The 14,565-nt window shown below is 45.8% G+C and overlaps 1 pseudogene; it reads left to right on the top strand.

The window, feature by feature from the left end:
• Positions 1-320: 320 nt before the first annotated feature.
• LOC144668463 (U2 spliceosomal RNA) lies at positions 321-442 on the top strand (annotated as a pseudogene).
• Positions 443-14,565: the final 14,123 nt, after the last annotated feature.

The raw sequence follows: 14,565 nt of genomic DNA, 5'->3' as shown, positions 1-14,565 counted from the left end.
TTAATCAGTGCACACAGGTTTATTTCCAATTTAGGCCAAAGCAGTAGCATACTGAGAGAGTGCAAGTATTTCAGAAGGCTTTTCTGTCTTCAGTTTAGGACCATCATTTACCTTGTGCCAGGCAAAAACCGGTGTGGCAACTTTTTGATAATGTTGTTGTATTTTCCTTGTTATCTAAACAATGACTTGGCCAAACTTCAGTTCCCATGACTCTGAAATGATATTTCCAAAGTGCTTCTTCAAAGTAAAAGAGCCACAGGAACATAGGAACAGGAGTAAACTATTCAGCTCCTTGAGGCTTCTCAGCCATTCCATTAGCCATCGCTTCTCGGCCTTTTGGCTAAGATCAAGTGTAGTATCTGTTCTTATCAGTTACTTACCTGGCAGGGGCGACACCATGATCCTGCCAAGGCAAGGTCGGGAAGCAAAGGCTATAACCAATCGAAATCCATACCATGGGTTATCTAACACCGTCCGAGTCACGGTGAACGACAGCGAAGGAGGATCACCTATGGATCGGGTCTTCTTCGCCAGGAGGATCCTGTTGAAGGCGTGCGGCTTCGAAGCTCCGGAGATCGTATCCCTGCAGGACTTCCCCAAAGCTGGTTTTTTCGACGTGACGTTCAAGCGGGTGGCAGACTGCGTCCAGCTCCTGAGGGTGTTCGAGGAGAAGAGAGACCTGCCGGAGATGAAGATCCTGACGGCGGAGCCGCTCTTTTCTCTGCCGTTGCAACGGGAACGTGTGGTGACGGTGCATCTGTACAACCCCTTCGTCCCTGTCGCCGACGTGGTCACCTTCCTCACCAGGTCCTTCGATAAGGTGGGGAGCGGCACCGAGATTCGAGACGAGTTGGGGATCTGGACAGGCAAACGCCAGTTTAAGGTCACGCTAAAGACCGACGGTAAGGGAGTCATTTTCCACCCTCCTTCCAGATTCGCTATCGGGGCTACCTGGTCTACGCTGGGCAACCCAAGCATTGTCGCTCATGCGGCAAGGCTGGTCATGTGGCGGCCAACTGCAGCGCCTCCCTCTGCAAGATCTGCAAACAGGAAGGGCACCAGACAAAAGACTGCAAACAGGCCAAGTGCTGCAACCTGTGTGGCGAGGCAGGTCACCTCTACAGGACCTGCCCCAAACGCTGCCGTACTTACGCACAGGCAGCCAAAGCCAACGAGGGGGAAGCAGAAGAAATGCTTCGTGTCACTCCAACCACCAAGGCCCCCAGGGAGCTCAACGGGACAAAGGAGGACACAGAGAGAGACAAGGTGGAGGAAGAGATTGAGGCAACATATAGCCAATCAGCAGCACTACCCCCTGAACCTCCCAGTCCTCAGGACAGCGAATCAATGGAGGAGGAGGCAGCAATGGGAAAGCAGCAGGGGGAGTGGTGGACGGTGAAGAATGCCAAAAGGAAGAAGGAGCGAAGAAGAAGCAAAGCCACTTCCCAGACAAGCGGCAAGAGGCGTCTCCCATCCAACGTGGATGACAAAGGCAGCAGCTCTTCTGATGAAGAAGTGCCAGGGCGGCACCGACAGAAGAGGCGGCAAAGCTCCAGGGCATTGGAGGACGAGACACCCGAGCTCCAGAACATTGGAGACAACGAGGAGACCAGCGTCCCCCAACTTTGCCTGCAACCTGAGGAGGCCAGTGCACCACAGCCCCTGGAATCTGGGAGCAGTGAGGTAATCATCGCACCCCAGCTCCAGGAAGCCGGGAACATCAACACCCCAGAGGGGGTGAGTTTTGGAGAAGCTTCTTCAGCAAAGGTCATCTCAAAACCCGCTCTCTACGTGAACCTCCAGATGCCACCTGAGCAGAACACTGCCAAGGAGAACTACCTCAGCCCATCCAAAATGAAGGAATTTGAGCTCACTACGGGTATGAAGGAGCAGACTAAAGGTCTGGGACTCTCAGAGACAATGGGTTTGGTAGGAGAATAAATGCTTTAAAATGGGTTTAAAGATTGTATCCATAAATGTGCGTAACATTAAATCTACTACGCGATGTGTTGCGACCTTGGACTACCTTGCCAAGGTCAAAGCTGACCTGTTGTTTCTGCAGGAGTGTGCGATACCGCACCTCAGCTCCTACAGGCAATGGTCACGATGGTGGGTCCCATGGGCCATCGATCTGGTCGGGCGGAAACGACTCTCGTTCCTCCGGCCTGGGTATTCTGCTGCGGGGAGGCAACTTCACCGTCTCCGAGGTTAAGGAGGTGGTGGGCGGGCGCCTCCTCGTAGCAGACGTAATGTACAAGAACGCTCCACTCCGGTTAATTAACGTGTATGGCCCGACACAAGGGGCTGAGCGGCTGGAGGTTTTTCAGCAGCTCCCACTGCTGCTGGCGACCTCCAGGCCAGTCATTCTGGGCGGTGACTTCAACTGCATCATCGATGCCGCTGGACGATCCAGCAGGGCCGACAGCAGATTGGACACTACGTCCAGATCCCTGATGGAAACAGTTAAGGATGCCAAGCTGCACGACGTCTTCAGCAACCCTGCAGACGGAGCGCAGCGTAGATACACCTGGTCGCGGCCAGACGGGTCCATTCGTTCCAGGATAGACTTCCTGTTTGTGTCCCGTGCATTCACAGTCAGATCCACCGACGTCAAGACGGTGTTTTTCTCTGAGCACTGCCTCCTACTGGCAGACTGCCACTTGGAGAAGGACCTGAGGGTGGGCAGGGGGGCATGGAAGCTAAATGTGCAACTGCTGACCCCAGAGAACATTGAGGAGCTCAAGAGGGATTACAAAGGTTGGAGAACCGTGAAACCCCTCTTTGAGTCCCTGACACACTGGTGGGAAGCGATCAAGGGAAACATCAAGAGGTTTTTCATCCTCAAAGGCACCCAGAAAGCTAGAAAGGAACAGAGGGAAATGTCCCGACTCCAGAAAAACATGCAGAATCTGCTCTGGCTGCTGTCAATGGGGGTCGATGTCAAGGAGGAACTCCAAGAGGTGAAGAGCCAGCAAGCCTTGCACTTTGCCTTGGAGGCCTCCAAGATCATCTTCCGTTCCAGAGTCCGCTCCGTGGAGCAGGATGAGACGTGCTCACGTTTCTTCTTCCAAAAGGTACACAGAGAGAGCTCTGTGATCAGCAGCCTGAAGGAAGAAGACGGCTCAGTAAAGTCATCACGGTCTGACATTTTGAGGATCAGCAAATCCTTTTATGCCGGATTGTATGACGTGAAGCCCATGGACAGCACGGCCTCCCAGTCCTTCCTGTCCTCTATCACGGAGGTCTTAGACGACAGTACGCGGGAGAGCCTGGACAAACCGCTAACTCCTGATGAACTGACTAAGGCCCTTGAATCCTTCGAGAAGAGTAAAACTCCCGGAAGCGACGGCTTGCCGGCGGAGTTATATTCGGCTCTGTGGGACTTGATCAGCCCAGACCTGCTAGGAGTGTACGAGAGTATGCTCCTGGCCGGTAGTATGTCAGAATCCATGAGGAAAGGCATCATCACCCTCATCTACAAGCACAAGGGGGGAAGGGAGGAAATTAGAAATTGGTGACCCATTTCACTGTTGAATGTGGACTATAAGATTCTGTCCAAGGTCATCGCCAACCGGGTCAAATCCATTCTGGAATTGATGATTCACCCTGACCAGACCTGCACTGTACCTGGCAGGAAGATCCCTGACAGCCTCGCGCTGCTCAGGGATACGATTGCCTATGTACAGGACAGGGGTGTGGACACTTGCCTCATCAGCCTGGATCAGGAGAAGGCCTTTGACAGAATATCGCACACCTACATGGTGGATGTGTTCTCCAAAATGGGGTTTGGGGAGGGAATTCGAAATTGGATCCAACTGCTCTACACTAACATCAGTAGTGCAGTCTCAATCAATGGGTGGGAAACAGATAGCTTTCCGATTAAATCTGGAGTCAGGCAGGGCTGCCCTCTCTCGCCTGTTCTTTTCGTGTGTTGCATAGAACCCTTTGCCAAGTCCATCAGGAAGGATCCGGGCATAAGAGGAGTGACGATCCCAGGCAGTGGAGGCACTCAGGTCAAAGCTCCCTGTACATGGACGATGTCGACGTTTTCTGCTCGGATCCGCTGTCGGTGCGCAGACTGATGCACATCTGCGACCAGTTCGAACTGGCCTCGGGAGCCAAGGTAAATCGTGGGAAGAGCGAGGCCATGTTCTTTGGGAACTGGGCTGACCGATCCTTTGTCCCCTTCACTGTCAGGGCTGACGGCCTGAAGGTGCTGGGGATATGGTTCGGAGGGACCAGGGCATGCGTTAGAAACTGGAAGGAGCGAGTGTCTATGGTGAAAAGGAAACTGGGCATGTGGGAGCGACGGTCCCTCTCCATTGCGGGTAAGAACCTGGTCATCAGGTGTGAGGCACTCTCGCTGTTGCTGTACGTGGCGCAGGTCTGGCCCATTCCACACTCCTGCGTGGTGGTGATCACTCGAGCCATCTTCCGCTTTATCTGGAGGTCAAAAATGGATCATGTCCGCAGGGACGCAATGTACAAGCCTCTAGATAAAGGGGGAAAAACGTGCCCAACATCGCCCTCGTACTGATGGCCACCTTTGTGTGTGGCTGCATCAAGCGGTGCGTAGACCCTCAGTACGCAAACACCAAGTGTCACCACGTGCTGAGGTTCTACCTGTCCCCGGTGTTGCGAAGGATGGGTCTAGCCACGCTGCCGCGGAACGCTCCAAGTAGTTGGACCGTGCTGTACCACCTGTCCCTCGTGGAAAAATTTATGCAGAAAAACACCTTTGACCACAAGTCCATCAGGCAGTGGTCAGCACGTAACGTCCTAGAGGCCCTGAGGGAAAAGGAGAGGGTGGACCCTGTGGGATGGTTCCCCGAGCAGACTGTCAAAGTCATTTGGCAGAATGCCTCATCGCCAGAACTTTCCAACAAGCACCAAGACGTGGCTTGGCTGGTGGTGAGAAAGGCCCTCCCCGTCAGATCCTTCCTACACGCCAGGAGTCTCACCCACTCTGCACGTTGCCCTCGAGGTGACTGTGGTGGGGAAGAGACCGTTGTTTACCTCCTTGTGGATTGTGCCTTTGCAAAGAAGGTCTGGAGAGAGATGCAGTGGTTGCTGTCGAGGTTCATCCCGAGCAGTTCTGTGACACAGGACTCTGTGCTCTATGGGCTGTTCCCAGGGACACACACCGAGACAAACATCAACTGCAGCTGGAGGATCATCAACTCGGTGAAAGACGCGCTTTGGTCTGCCCGAAACTTGTTGGTCTTCCAGCACAAAGAGTTGTCCCCAACCGATTGTTGCGGACTGGCACAATCCAAAGTCCAGGACTACGTGCTGAGGGACGCACTAAAGCTTGGGGCAGCTGCCGCAAAGGCGCAATGGGGAAGGGTCGCTGTCTAAGACCTTTCTGCCACAGTGCACCGAGGGACTGGGAACTGTTTAGAGCCCCTCGGGCTGTACAGCTCAAAATGAAAGGCTGTAAATGATTGTAATATTGTTTGTACTGATGCACCTGGTGATACATTTTGTAAAAGTTTAACCGGATTGTACCCTTGTAATGGTGTTTTTGAAATGGTTTGGAATGCGATTGAAGATATTTTATGAATAAAGTATAGTTTTGCAAAAAAAAAAAAAAAAAAAATTCTCAGCCATTCGATTAGGTCATGATGGATCTATACCTCAACTCCATTTGCCTACCTTGGGTCTATATCCCTTAATACCCTTCCCTAACAAAAGTCTATCAGTCTCAGGGATTAAAGCTCCAATTACCCCAACATCCACAGCCTTTTGGTGAAGAGAAATTCTAGATTTCTACGATCTTTGTGTGAAAAAGTGCTTCCTGATTTCCCTCCTGAATGGACCTAACTCTAAGACCCTTGTTCTTGATTTCCCCACCAAAGGAAATTGTTTTTTTTCTGTTTAAACCCCACTGACATCATGTTAAACATCTTAAACACATTCTCTGCCAGAGTTAGAGCAAGAAACTGCAAATCAATAGAAATCTGACATATAAACAGAAAATTTGAGGACTGTGAGATCTGAGGAAAGCGTCTACACCCAAAATGAAATTATAAATTCTGATGGGCCTAATGTCTTTTCCAGCCCTACAGCCCTTCAAGAGATTCTGCTGTCCCCCAATACTGGCTTCTTGTGCCTCCCCGATTTTAATTGCTCCACCATCAATGGCTGTGCCTTCATCTTCTGAGGCCCTAAGCTCTAGAATTCCCTCCCCAAATCTCTCTGCCCCTCCCTCACTCTCTTCACCTACTGCCTGACTTACCTCCATTAGGACAGCCCTCTAAATTTGGCCTCTTTGACCAATCTTTTGGTCATCTGTCCCAATATCCCCTTATGTGGCTCCCCTGTGAAGCACCTTGGGATGTTTTATTACACTAAAGGCACTGTATAAATGCAAGGTGCTGTTGTCATAGAGTCAGCATGGCACAGGAGGAGGCCATTTGGCCCATCGAATCCATGCTGGCTCTCTGTAGATCAATCCAATCAGTCAGATTTGTTTCAATCTTGCAGTTCAAAGATGCAGCACTTCCAAGAAGTAAGAAGCCCATAGAGCTTGACAAGGTGGCTGGTCTTGAGGCAACTTACTTCCATTTCGCTTTGCTTAAAAATGAACAAAAATCCCCCGAATATTATTTTCAGGATGATGTAGTGGTAACTTGTTAAATTTTGCTATGGATCCCTCTGGTGACAAAGCAGGAAAAGCCATGGCCCGGTGCAGTAACGAGCTACAAGGATCAGCATGATGTGCGAGGCTCAATTGCTGGTCTATACTGAGGCTAGCTGATCGTCAATGGGGCAATAGTTGCGGTGCTGCGACCAACCTCAATGCTGGTCATATTACGGAATCATTCGACTTTCTTTCTACAGGAAGCCCTTGGGGGGGGGAAGGTGGGAGGAAAGATAATTTAAATTTAAATACTAGAGTTTAGAAGCAACACATATTCTCACATTTGGAGGTAATTTTGAATTTGTGCCATAGCAAACAGGTAGCCTGTTTTACAGCTTACCTGATTCTCAATTCCATGGACTTCAATGAAATATTACTATCACACAAAGCCGAAATTACACCCTACGAGAAAATGCTCCCAGACTTGTTAATATCAATAGTTAATATATTACATGGGCGGTTTCTCCAAGAGATCAAATAATAATTGATTCATTAGCTTGCCTGTGTATTCAGAAAGATACCTCTCACCATTGTGTTTGAAAATCATTTGATTTCTGTCGGTTTGTGAGATAGGTATAAATGTTTTGACATAGAGAGAGGCAAACTTCAGACACCAAAAGTGTCGACAGGCAGGAAAGTGTTGCCAGCATGTTAGAAAATAAGTCTGCACAAAGACAAATTCAGCCCTAGGCCCTGAACAGAAGTCACATGAGGTGAGTAGTGTGGGGATACTTTTTATTTTTGATCATTACGTGAACCTAAGCTGTACTAATTGAACTAAATGACACCTGTTGCTCTCTACTTTACACATTCCTGTGCAATAAAGCAATGATCTGAATTAAACCGCATGTCACCTCAGCCTGCCTTCAGAGGGATTGAAGAAATTTGCTCATGATAGAAGGCAATGTGACTTTTACTCTTGTAAAAGCAAGTCATAAAATCTGGGGAGTGATTAACACCACTGAAACATAGATTGTATCTAAGACATTCAAATTTGCAATAAAAACAAAAATTGCTGGAAAAACTTAACAGGTCTGACAGCATTTGTGGAGAGAAAGACAGATTTAACGTTTCAAATCCTTATGAGTTTTCTTCAGAGCTAAAGAGAAGTAGAAATGTGGTGAAATATATACTGTTTAAGGGGGTGGGCCAGGTGAAGCTGGACAGAAGGCCAGCGATAGGTGGAGGCAAAGGAGAGATTGCAAAAGATGTCATAGACAAAAGGTCAAAGTGGCGTTGATGGTGGTGATACTGGCCAAAGGAGGTGCTAATGGTGACATTAAGAGTAGAAAGCAGGATGAGCCAGTGACTGATGGCCCTAGTGGGGGTGGGGTGGGGGGAGGGGGCGGTGTGGGGAAAAAAGATCGAAATAGGGTAAAAGGTGGGCATTAAACAATGAATGGAAATAAATTTAAAAAGTAATAATGATAGAAATAAGCCGGAAAAATATATATATATAAAGATTAAAAAATAAATATTTGAAAAAAGGGAATCAAAAAGGGGTGAGGATGGGGGAGAAAGTTCATAATCTGAAGTTGTTGAACTCAATATTCAGTCTGGAAGGCTGTAAAGTGCCTAGTCGGAAGATGAGGTGCTGTTCCTCGAGTTTGCGTTGAGCTTCACTGGAACATTGCAGCAGGCCAAGGATGGACATGTGGGCATGAGAGCAGGGTGGAGTGTTGAAATGGCAAGCGACAGGGAGGTCTGGGTCATGCTTGCGGACTGACCGAAGGTGTTCCGCAAAGCGGTCACCCAGTCTGAGTTTGGTCTCTCCAGTGTAGAGGAAACCGCATTGGGAGCAACAAATGCAGTAGACCAAATTGATGGAAGTGAAGTGAAGCACTGCTTCACTTGAAAGGAGTGTTTGGGCCCTTGGTCTGTGAGGAGGGGGGAAGTAAAGGGGCAGGTTTTGCACCTTCTGCGATTGCATGGGAAGGTTCCATGGGAAGGTATCATTGGCTTTCTACCCAGCTTCACCTGTCCCACCCTCCTTAAACAGTATATATTTCACCACATTTTTACTTCTCTTTAGTTCTGAAGAAGAGTCATACGAACTCAAAACATTAACTCTGTCTTTCTCTTCACAGATGCTGAGATTTTCCAGCAATTTTTGTTTTTGTTTCAGGTTTCCAGCATCTGCAGTATTTTGCTTTTACTCAAATTTGCAATATTTTCCCATGGACAAGGAACTTAAAAATCAACCAAGGTGTTGAACTTTGATTGCTATGCTGTGCGTGTCGATGGTGGGTGACAACAAAATCAGGATCAGTTGTGATGTCCTCCAAGGTCCTGATGCTTCAGCCTTGATTTTAACTCTTTCCTGCCTGAAGTCTACACAAACCAAACAATCCAATGCACACCCAGCCCACTCCCCTAGAAGGGAAGAATGTACTATTTCATACTAGGAAGTCCACAGGCTAACAATGGCCTTCTAAAGCCGCATAAATTGGCAACTTCCCTCACTATGAACATAGTTCACCTCATCTACCCAATTAAACTGCAAGGATAACAGAAGATTATCTTGATCCCTAGCAGGGTATTGTGTCTTACACACTGGCTTTACATAATATAACATAATATCTTCATGCTCTGCTAAATGTGTTAAAAAAATTGCAAGAATATAAAAGAAGAGGAACATAATTTCTTATTGGAAGCCAATGTTATGATTCAGACTACATTCCATAAATTTCCAACATAACATCTGTAAAATAGTTCCAAATCCCATTGGCTGACTAAGACATACCTCCAAATCAAAACACCAATGTTTCAAAATTCAAAATGTACATAGGTCTTGAGTATTCTCGTGCTCGATTTTATCTGCTCCAACATCTTGGGTCTATAGCCAATGGGAGCAATGAGGCAGGGTGAAAAGTCATGAGTTCTGTAAGGTGAATGCATCTCAGCATGTTTATGTTTTAAGAGTAAGCAGCACTGTTGAGCATCCAACAATGAATAAAACTGGCACTGTAATATTTGTTGTTTTGTTTTCTACGTAGCAACTGTCACTTCAAAAAAAAAGTGATTGATTGCATTGGGTAACTATAGACCCATTGAGCTGACTTCAATAATAGGAAAGATGTGTAAGTGAATCATTAGGGATGCCCTACATGACCATTGAGATGATGAAGCCCTTTTCAGGAACATCAAAGACAGCCTCTTGAAAAGAAGATCCCGTATTATGAATTTAAAGTATTTTTCTTCCCAGAAGAGGACCAGAGGCTATCCACTAAGCAGTTTCCACAAAGATCACCCCTGAGCCTTCTCAAAAACCCCAACCTATTCAGTCTTTCCTGACATCAATAGCCAAAATAGCTCACTTGTGCCTCTTCTAAGCCTTGTCCTTCCTCAAAAGAAGCAAAAGGTTTGCTGAATATATGTGGCATGATAGTATTTTTTTTAAAAAAGGCAAAATAATACAAATGGGAAAATAGGTTAATGGGCTGAATTTGTTGAAGAAGTCACCAAGTTAGTGGATGACAGTAACTCAGACATGTTCCATCTGGACTTTCAGAAAGATTTTGATAAGATGCATCACAAGAGTTTTTCAGCCGGACAGAATCTTGTGAAAATAGTGGTTATTCATAAAATAATGAAGGGACTAGATGATGGGATGGTAGCATAGTAATAATAATACTTGTCTAGTAATACAGAGGCCTGGACCATACTCTGGTACAAGAGTTCAAATCCCACCATGACAGCTGCGGGAATTTAAATTCAATTAATTAGTAAAACTGAAATAAAAATTAGTCTCATTAATGATCTTCAGGCGAGGAAATTCACTGTCCTTACCCAGTCTGGCCTACACCATTGTGGTTAACTCTTAACTGTCCACTGAAATGGCCTAGTAAACCATTCAGTTGTATGTGGTTCAATATCACCTGCTCAGGGGAAATTCATAATGGGTAATAAATGCAAGCGTTATCAGTGATGCCCACATCAAATGAAGAATAAAAAAATGTGGATCCATTATTTCAACCAGATAGGTTAGGAAGAATTAAGTCATCACTCATGCCAAGGTAGAGCTGGGTTAGATGTTGGGAGATTCTTCTGTTCCTAGAGAATACTGGAGCCTTTGGTGCATACAGAGAAGGCTGAATGTCAGGACAGGCCTCAGCCAATTTCTGGCTTGGAAAGATATTGGGCGGGATCTTCCAGCCCTGCCGAAGTCAATGGAGATTCGAATGGCTCACTGCATCTGGCACAGGGGAACCCAGCATGGCAGGGCCAGAAAATCCTGGCCATTGTCTTCTACAGAGTTGGACATTCTACGGTACAATTCAGGACCTAGTTGATCAACGAGATTGATCACCAAGACTAGCTTTGATCACCTAAGCAGGTTGCAGAGGAATTGTCCATTTTTTTCACCTTAGGCTTTTAGTCTTGTTTTTCACCTCTCCTGGAGCTTATATAGCTTTGCGAGTTTGGGCAGTGTCTGTGTCATGATGCTCCCAAGACAAAAGCTGTACAGGAGAGACTCAGTGGATCTGTGCTTTTTTTCAACCCTTCTATCACTTCTGTATATTCACATGTCAAGTACCTTGTGACTTGATAGAATGGATGCTGCAAAAGAGCAATAATATTTTCTAGGGTCCAGTACTTGATGCCAATGTGATCTGTGATTGCTTTCTCCTCCTAGTTTCCCAGGTGCTGCTTAAGTCAACTTTAATTGCATGAACCCTTTCCACAGACGACTACTGTAATCTCCAACTGTGTCAATTTATTCTCCTCCCTCCCTCTCAACATTTCCCTAAAGGCACAGGTTCCTGTTCCATGCAGTATCTCCCCTAACTTGACTATTCATTGTGTGAATCTATATTACCTGTTGGGAGGGAAATTGATCTTGAGTGGGAGAAGAAATTAAGTGATGGCATCTTGTTTCACACTCTGCCCAATTTTCTTTCCCTTTGACTTTAATGTGTGGGGAGTAAAGCAGGCTTCCCATTCACTATTGCTGACTTTACGCTAATACCCAAGACCAATTTCACCCCATGTGTCTCAACTGGGTAATCAAATATGGAGGACATCTCAGCTGATCACGACCTTGTCCTTTCCCTTCCAACCTCCACCCAAAAGGGCTTTCTATGACTGGAAAGTGGTCAGTATTGAAAATCCTGCTAACTTTGCCTTCTACACTGGGAGGCAAAATGTAGCACCCCAAAAGCTACCCTGGTCAAGACCAGCAACCTCAGCATGGACAAGGGTTGAAAGTTGCAATCTTCAGCAACACATTGCGTAGTTAGTCACTAGACCATTAGAGGAATACAATATAACCCCATGACTACCTTCCCTGCTGTGAGGTCTCCACACTCCCAATCATCTCTAAGCTGTACGTATAACTCTCAGTCTTTTTCCTAACCAGATATTCAATTCATATTAAGGTGTTATTGGACACAGCATTATTTGGTTTATCCAGAATACTATTCCATAAATGAATGTCTCAATCATTAATTTTCCACATTCTCTTAACAACCTTGACATTAAACAATTTGCTGGTTTCTAGATCATTCATACCTTGTAAACATATTTATTTTAAACCTGGACAATTGCCCTTCCTAGTACAAACACCTTTATTCTGGGGTCAGTCCGTGGAATTGAAACATTCTACACAAAAAAAATCGTACGCAATCGAGAATTGTAGGAGAACAGATGGAACCATGCAGATACTGCTGTTTGTTCTGCACAAAAACAGAAACGTCCAACACACTTTGCAGGTCAAGCAGCATCTGTGGCAAGAATAACGGAAAAACAAGTGCATTTGTGTAGCATCTTTCACAACCACAGTATGCCCAAAAGCGTTTTACAGCCACTGGAGTCCTTTATTTGAAGTGTAGTCACTGTTGTAATGTAGGAAACAAAGCCAAGTGTGCACAGCAATATGATAATGACCAGATAACCTGTTTTTTTTTTTTATTATTTATTCATAGGATGTGAGCATCAGTGGCTAGGCCAGCATTTATTGCCCAACCCTAATTCAGAGGGCAGTTAAGAGTCAACCAAATCATTTTGGATCTGGAGTCACATGTAGGCCAGATAAGGAAACCGGTTTCCTTCCCTAAAGGACATTAATGAACCGGATGAGTTTTTACAACAATGGTCATTGTTAGACTTTTAATTCCAGATTTTTATTGAATTCAAATTCTACCATCTGCCGTGGTGGGATCCAAACCCAAATCCTCAGAGTATTATCCTGGGTCTCTGGATTACCAGTCCAATGACAATACCACTACACCACGTGATGTTGATTGCAAGATAAATGTCAGCCAGGAGAACCAGGGAGAACTCACCTGCTCTTTTTAAAGTAGTGCCATGTGATCTTTTAGATATACCTGAGAGGGCAGAAAGGCAACACCTCTTGGGCTGCCAGCACTCCAGATTGGCCTGGTGTCTCCAGGAATTGAAGATCAATCTCCAGGACACAATTATGTGCAATCCTGGAGGAAAATGGGGGGAAGATGATGACATAGTGGTAATGTCACCAGACTAGTAATCTAGAGGCCCAGGGTAATGGTCTAGGATGTGGGTTCAAATCCCACCATGATGGCTGGTGGAATTTAAAAATTCAATTAATAAATCTGAAATTGAAAGCTAATCTCAATGATGGTGACCCTGACAACTATCATTGATTGCTGTAAAAACCCACCTGGTTCACTAATGTCCCTTTATGGAAGGAAATCTGCAGTACTTACCTGGTCAGGCCCACATGGGACTCACAGACCCACAGCAATATATGGTTAACTCTTAATATAAAAGCTAAATACTGCAGATTCTGGAAACAGAAAATGCTAAAAAAAAACTCAGCAGATCTGGCAGCATTTCTCTTACCAGATTTTTAAAAATTGAAATGAGGTGGGGCTGGTGGTTGGGAAAGGCTGTGTGGCTTGTTATGACCCACCCCCAGGTGAGGTTCCCCCAAGCTGTTGATCCAGGCGAGACCCCTCAATTTGTCACTATCTGGCTGGGACACCCCCAAATTGTTATGCCCCAAGTGAGGAGGGATGAACTGGCTCCCTGTCTTTATTTAGCACCCACCTTCTGTTGGTCACAACAAGATTTAATCTAAAAAGAATCCCTTTTGCAGAATCCTTTTTCTCAGACCCAATCGTTCTGGTTTTGAAGGAACCAATTTGATCAGACTTTCTTGAGTTACAGGTAAGAATAAGGTTATTAACTACTAAAGGCAAGAAAGGATAAAACACAAGCATATACGGTCATACAGGTTAAAGGTAGGAAATTAGCTTGAAGTAAGTGAATATATATATTATTTTTAAAATTTTTGAAGGTATAAGAAATAGTCTTTGACTTGTGGAGAGTAGGTGATTGAGCGTGGTGGCTGTTGTGATTCGAGATTCTAGTAAAATTGACTCCAATAAACAAATAGTCGGATTCGAGGTTCTAGCAGAGTTGACTCTGGCAGGTGAATAGCCAGTTTCGAGGTTCCAGTAGTGTTGAATACTGTGGAGAGGGAGAAAGACCGGGATGCCTGCAAAATGGTGATTTGCAGGGGTGCTGTGTGTGGTTTTTGCTTCGGAGTCAAATTTCCAGTAATTGCTCTCTGTCAGAACACCTACCAGCAGACAGACACTCGGGCAGCTTTTCAGCTCACTCTTAACCTCTTCTTTGTACATTCTAAATGGGAAGTGAATTCACAAATCTGTCTGGGCATTGCTCACAGGATTTCTTGATGAGATGTTACTCATCTCCCATTATGTCCCATTGTCTCTACCGGAGGGAGCAATTTGCTTCTGGATATCGTTAGAAGTGCCTTGTCTGGCAACAGGGTGGGGTTCTATCACCTCTTAAGGAGTCACCCTGTAGCATTCCAGCCTGTGGCTTGTGTGCGTTTTTAAAAAAACTCAGGTCTTATTTTTTTTTAAATCCAACTTTTTTGGATGCAATTCAGTGTTCTTTCTTTCATTATCATG

The sequence above is a fragment of the Cetorhinus maximus genome, chromosome 26 (genome assembly GCF_964194155.1).
Source record: "Cetorhinus maximus chromosome 26, sCetMax3.hap1.1, whole genome shotgun sequence".
Classification (NCBI taxonomy): Eukaryota; Metazoa; Chordata; class Chondrichthyes; order Lamniformes; family Cetorhinidae; genus Cetorhinus; species Cetorhinus maximus.
This window is presented reverse-complemented; position numbering and strand designations above follow the sequence as displayed.